The following is a 7,252-nucleotide window of genomic DNA, read 5'->3' as shown; positions in this document are numbered from 1 at the left end:
GCTTTTGGGACCCAAAGTTGCTTGGGGAGCTTCTTCTTTGACTCCTTAGCAATTTTGCCAATGAATTTGGCCTTCACCTTGCCCTTCACTTTACTCAAGAGAAAATGGTTATTTTGAAACATTGATGAGTAATTCTTAGGTAAAGTGGGAAGATGACGTGATGGTAAGGTGCACTCCCTAGTGTGGTGCCCGGTGACTTGGCAATGTTGGCAATATGAACCAACTTCCTTGATGAAGCTAATATTGATCTCCGGAGAAGGAGTAGTGCCTTGATTTGGCTCCGGAAATGAACCAAGACCTCTCTTGCCATAGTCACGGGCATTGTTGAAGAGAATCTCCTTGTGGATGTATTCTCCTCTTGAGAGCTTCTCCACACTACTCTTGAGGCTTGCCACTTGATCCATCAATTCCATTTCCCTAGAAGGTACAAGCTTGGGCAAAGCATTAGTAGCATTTGCATTAATGAGTAGGTCATCACATGAAGTAGAAGCATTGACCTTCTCAATAGTTTCATGAGCAAAGTTCTCAAGACTTGGGTCAATTGCTTCATAGGCAAATTCAAGTTCTTGAAATTTGTGAGCCAACTCCCTATGCTCTTGTTTAAGCTTTTTGTGGATCTCTTCAACTTGCTTAGCAAGTTCAAGTGACTCATTGTGCTCTTTGAGCAAGTCATTGTACTTGCCAAGCAAGTCGGAGTGGGCAAGCTCTAACTTGGCATGAGTGCTCTCAAGAATCTTGACTTTGCCCTTTTCCCTCTTGATGACGGATGTATACTCATTAATGAGGTTAGTGAATTCATAAGGGTCAAGCTCTTCATCACTATCATCTTCACTATCCACCTCACATACCTTGGTGTTACCTTTTGCCATGAGGCACATAGGAGGCAGAGGTAGTTGTGGTTCTTCATTTGTGAGGGCGATGGTGACGATGTCTTCTTCATCACTTGAATCTTCGCTTGATGAGACATCGGTCACCCACTCTTGTTTTTCCACCAAGAAGCTTCTCTTGGTGTGCCCTTTCTTCTTTGGGAAGAGCTTGGTCTTCTTGTCATGGCTCTTCTTCTTCCCAACCTTCTTGTTCTTGTTCCTTTTTTCATCCTCTTCATCATCGCTTGAATCATGGCGATCTTTGCCTTTGTTGTCCTTCTTTCTCTTGTCCGGCTTGGGGCAATCGGGAGAGATGTGGCCTTTTTCTCCACAATTATAGCAAGTTTTGTTCTTGACATCTCCCCATGGCCGGAACATTCTTCTTTTGGGGTCAAAGTTGAAACCCTTCTTGTTGATCTTGTCATTCAAGCGTGTGAACTTTCTCATCATGAGAGCAAGTTCTCCATCATCTTCTTCATCGGATGAGCTCTCATGATGATCCTCTTCTTCATTGCTTGAGCTTGATTCTTGCTTGACAATCTTGAGCTTGCGGGATTTGTTGGCCTTGGTTTTGAGAGCAATTGACTTGCTTGTTGTTGGCTCTTCGGACATACCAAGGATACCCATTTCATGAGCGCGAATTTCGCCCACAAGCTCTCCCACTTCCATTGCATCAAGATTCTCTTTTTGAAGCATAGCATTGATAATGTTGTACTTGGGCTTCGGAAGGAGCATGAGAATCTTGCGGTTGATGGAGCCACTGTCAATTTTAGAAACTTCAAGAGCGTTAATGTCCTTGACAATGACATTCAAGCGAGAATACATATCATTGCAATTTTCATGAGGAAGCATCTTAAAGGAATCATATTTTGCTCTAAACAAGTGATATTTTTGTTCACGGACTTTTGTGGAGCCTTCATGAATTTCAATTAGCTCTTTCCATATCTCACTTGCTAAGTCCATGCCATTTACTCTAGCAAAGACTTCCTCACTAATGGCTTCGAAAATTGCATTTCTAGCCTTAGTGTTCCATTTTAATTGCTCCGGGGTGGGAGTTCCGATGAATCCGGTCTTTGTTGCCATCCACACTTCGGGGGCAATCGCATCAAGGTATGCGGCCATACGAACTTTCCAATAGGCAAAGTTCTTGCCCTCGAAGTGAGGCGGCGAACCACCCATCTTGGCCATAGCTCTAGGCGGTGAAGCCTAATGATCCAAATGAGCAACGAGGCTCTGATACCAATTGTAAGGATCGATGGACCAAGAGGGGGAGTGAATTGGGCCTTTTTCAAATTTCTAAGATAGATAAAACAACCTTAACCTATGCAATGCTAGTAAGGCTCAATTCACCAACCGGCTAAACAAAGCAAACTACACAAGCTAACAAAGATATGAAACTAAGCAAGGTAGAGCTAAGCTATGATCTCTAAGGTCAAGCACATGAAAGAATGCATGAAAGTAACTGCTTGAAATGAAAGAGAGTGCAAGAGACAACCGGATTTTTTCCCATGGTGTCGATGTGTTGGCACACACCCCTAATCCACGTTGTGACACTCACTAAGAGTCTTATCACCTCCCATGTCACCGAGACTTGGGCGCTCACTAAGAGTCTCCGTTCACCATCCCGGCGTGGTGGAGCTCAAGCCACGTACAATCTTCTTCTCCGGGCTCCCACAATCATTGGCAAGCTCCGCGAGAAACACTTCGATCACCAAGATCGTCTAGGTGCTGCCAAACACCAAGAGAAACAAGCTCCTAATCCTTCACTTGACCTACACTCGGTTGGCCCTAGCTCAAGCACACTTGCTACACTTGCAAAGGATGAAATCTTCAAGGTTGAAGCACAAACAAAGCACTAGATCTTCTCTCTTTTGCTCAAAGCTCTTTCTCTTCTTCTCAAGGGTGGCCTCAGGTTTTCAAGGTGTCAAAGGCAACTGAAATGAGCCAGGGGGTACCCTTATATAGAGTGGAGAAGGTCACATAGCCGTTGGAAGTTTTCTGCAGAAAAACCGTGACCACCGGAAGAACCGACAGTATAGAAAGTATTGGCATCGGTTCAACCGGTGCTGAAGAGAAGTTGAAGTCAACCAAAACATGCTCTCTGGAACAAAGTACGTCTGATGTACCGGTGCTTTGATTCCGAAGCGTCGGTTCAACCGGTGCTGAAGAGAGGTTGAATTCCACCAAAACATGCTCTCTGGAACAAAGAACTTCCATTGCACCGGTGATTATTTTTTTTGACCATCGGTTCAACCGGTGCCATACTTGATTTCTGCCTTCATCCAGAGAAGATAGACCGATAGGGCATCGGTCCTTCCGCCATGCATCGGATGCTCCGATGATAGGTCACCGGTTCAACCGGTGCTGCTGTTTTTCATTGTATTCAGCTGTTTTGACTTGGATTCGAATGTGACTTTGATTGTTTCTTCTTCCAAGAGTTGTATTGACTTCTATTGACCATCTTTTGCTGTTTTTGAGTGAGTGTGCAAGATTTCTAAGGCCAACTCAAGTTTGATCAAGCTACTAACTCATGAACCCCTCTTAATAGTACGATCAAGAACTAGAAACTATAAAACCTAACTAAAACAAGTGTCCTTCAACTCCTTGTGACACTTGAGACTAGAAAGGTCCTTAATCTTTCAAAATGAGTCCTTGGTACGCATGATTGTTTTGAATTGAGGGGTCTCCTTTCATATTTCATATGAGACTAATCCAGTTATTGAGCTTTCCTTTAAAACACACGTTAGTCGCATACGGTTGTCATTAATCACCGAAACTCACCATTAGCATCTATCGCCCTAAATGCGCTACATCCATGGTAACACCCTGTTCTCCGTGCTTCGTCCAACAAACATACTTCTCCATGAAACCATTTGCGAAAATGTGGCTGTGTAGGATTCTTGGGTTGGAGTCAATCGACTCCCTCTCCTCCTGATCCAACGACGGGCACAGCTCCTTCCCGCGGCCGACCTTCCGTCCAACCACACGAGTACGTGGCGGACTTGGGCTGGCCAGAGAATACTCCGGGGACTTGGGCATCACCACCTGGAGGGCAGCGACTTGCATCACGTGGCCGCTAGAAGATGACGGAACGGGACGCTTCCCGATGGCCTTCCACGGGGAAAGAACCCCGATGGTTGGCCGTCCAGTAGTCCACACACCAATCATCCCATTGCCCCTTGATACAGAGAGTTTGGAGGGTGACGACGCACAAGCTGGAGACGACCAGCGTGAGGGGGAGGCCGGGCGGCCTCCCCTAGGACGGCCGGCCTGGGCATTGGCCTGCTAGCCTGGTGGCGACGCGAGGGTGTTGGCCATAGGGATTGGATCGATGATCCAAAGGCTGTAGTCCGAACTTTGGCTCTGGATGGATTTGGAAGGAGCAGAAGGGGTGGAGCTGTCCGTGGCTGTAGATTGTGGAGTTCTGGGCGAGTATTGCGATGCCATGGACATGATCTAGGCTCAAGAATTGGTTGGCAAGATCTGGGACTGCAGGAAGGGAGTGGAATGGCAATGAGGAAGAAGCCTCCTGGCTTAAATCAACACTGATCGGTGCAGCTCCTCCAGAAGTGGAACGTTCACCCGATGACGAGCGTTGCCGTGCAACGGCTCTCCGGAACGAGTCCGGGGGAGGCCGGGCGGCCCAGGCAGGGCCGACCGGCCCCACACTTTGAAGCGTGGGCCCCGGTCTTCTGGCAGGTACTCTCTCATCAAGCGTAGGCCTCAATTCTTGGGGTGGTTTTCCCAGGGGTAGAAAAGGGAAGAAAAGAATAGATTAGAGAAGGGTTCTACCCTATGATAAGGCCGGTTTTGGGTCTGGCGAAGACCATAGACGACATTTTTCATATCTTGGAAAGCTCGAAGATGTCTACTTCCTCGAGTTCCGGCATTTCTTGTTCTAGGAACACTTTTAGTCTTTGGCCATTGACCTTGAAGGTATTCCCATCATCATCTTGGAGGGTAACAGCACCGTGATCGGCGGCATCAAGCACTAAGTAAGGGCCTTCCCACTTACTTCTAAGCTTACCATGACCAAACAATCGAATGCGGGAGTTAAAGAGGAGTACTTTATCCCCGCCTTAAATTGCTTGATCTTGACTCACTTATCGTGCCAACATTTCGTACGCTCCTTGTATAACTTGGAGCTATGGTACGCTTTTTCCCTCCACTCATCCAATTCAGCTAATTGGATATGTCTCTTAATTCTAGCTAATTGAAGGTCTGTATTCCACCTCTTGATTGCCCAATGGGACTTGAATTCTAGCTCAACTAGAAGATGGTAGGTCTTGCCGTAAACCAGTTGGTAAGGAATCATCCCTATCGGAGTCTTATAAGCTGTCCGATATGCCCAGAGTGCCTCGGGTAATTTGCTCTTCCATCCCTTCCCCATGGCATTTACGGTCTTTTGCAGAATGTTCTTGATTTGCTTGTTAGATGTTTCTGCCTGACCACTTGTTTGAGGATGGTATGGAGTAGCAACCTGGTGGTCTACCGCAAGTTCGTTGAGGCACTTCTTAAAGGTTTTATCGATGAAGTGTGAGCCTCCAAAGCTAATCATGACTCATGGAACTCCAAAGTGCGGGAATATTGTTTCCTGAAACATTCTTTTGGAGCTCCTTGAATCGGCCGCAACACAAGGAAGTGCTTCTACCTATTTGAACATGTAGTCCACAGCCACCAAGATGTATTCGCAATGCTCTGACATAGGAAAGGGACCCATGAAGTCAACTCCCCATACATTGAAGATTTCCACTTGAAGATTGCTCTTCAAGGGCATAGCATCTCGGGAATTGATGTTTCCATGCTTCTGACATCTTGGGCAACGCCGGACAAATTCTTGAGCGTCTCCATACATGTTTGGCTAGAACCCACTCTGCCAATCTTTTGCATGGGTATGGAATGCTCCGTAGTGTCCTCCATAAGGCAAGGAGTGACAATGCTCAAGAATTTTCTGGGTCTCATAAAGTGGGACACAGCGACGAAGTAGACCATCAGCATAGACCTTAAACAGATAGGGGTCGTCCCAAAGGTGGAATCTGCTGAGGTGAATTAGCCTCTTCTTGTCTTCTCCTGGAGGTATGTACCCGGTCACCATAAAGTATCATCTCTCAGATAATCATTGATCGGAAGATCCGATCCTTGGATTTGCATCCGGGAGAGATGATCAGCCACACAATTATCTGCTCCTTTCTTATCCCTGATTTCAAGATCGAACTCTTGAAGGAGCAGAATCCAACGGATGAGTCGTGGCTTAGCGTCCTTCTTGGTGAGTATGTACTTAAGTGCAGCGTGATCCGTGTACACTATCACTTTAGCACCAACCAAGTAGGATCTGAACTTGTCCATGGCAAAGACCACGGCCAAAAGTGTAACACCCGGTTTATAAAAGGACATAAACCGAGCAATCATATACGTGCCAGGATCAAGTCACACGTATATACAACAGAATGAAAAATATATCACATCACATATCACATAAAAAGATATAATAAAGCGAATATGAATGTTACTTATTACATTAATGACAAAATGTCTGATACAGCGGAAGCGTAGAATACATATACGAAGAACTCTCGGAAGCAGGGCGCCACAGGGACGTCGACTGGGAGATGAAACGCCTAGAAGTCCTCGTACTCCTGGTAGCTCCAGGTGAACTCCCTCGCATCGGCAGGAACTGAGCAGCAGTAGAGTATCCCCAAGAGGAAAAAGAGTAGAGTATGCAAGAGTGAGTACACAACTTGTACTCAACAAGTATAACACAAACTATGAGGCTCTAAAGTTGGCTGACTCAACTGCATTAGCTTTTAAGTCTTAGCAAAATTTTATTAAAGCTATTTACTACAAGTGGATGAATTACCATAAACCCAGTTACATAGTAATTAATCAGAATTAATTAAGAACTACTGAGAACCAAACCGAACCAAGCCACCCGGGGAAACCTATCTCGTCAAAGGAAGATAATCCCACTAATCAAAAGGAGGATCTGGGCCGCTCATGACCGTGAGCACGGCTAGTATACCAGTTTTACACTCTGCAGAGGTTGCACATCTTTACCCACAAGTCGTGAGCTACGCTAGTTGTTCATCACACTTCCTTAGGTGAGATGACTAGCAAACTCACTATGAGGCCGTTACAAAGGACACGTTGGTAAGGTGTAACCACTAAGGATTCAGGCAATGCAATGATGGTGCCCACCTCGAGGGGGTACACAGACCAAGCCTCGTAGCATAGGGACCATTGAAGCTCGACCCCCCTCTTGCCCCGTCGGTAAGTTACTCCCGAATAAAAATGACCTAATTAGTAAGCCAAGACCGTCCCATTCCAGTCTTGTGGTAGCGCTGTTGTCCCAGGTTGTCGCTCTATGAACCGGTCCTTATGGAGAGTGG

Source organism: Panicum virgatum, chromosome 9N (genome assembly GCF_016808335.1).
Source record: "Panicum virgatum strain AP13 chromosome 9N, P.virgatum_v5, whole genome shotgun sequence".
Taxonomy (NCBI): Eukaryota; Viridiplantae; Streptophyta; class Magnoliopsida; order Poales; family Poaceae; genus Panicum; species Panicum virgatum.
Note: the sequence above shows the minus strand (reverse complement) of the source record.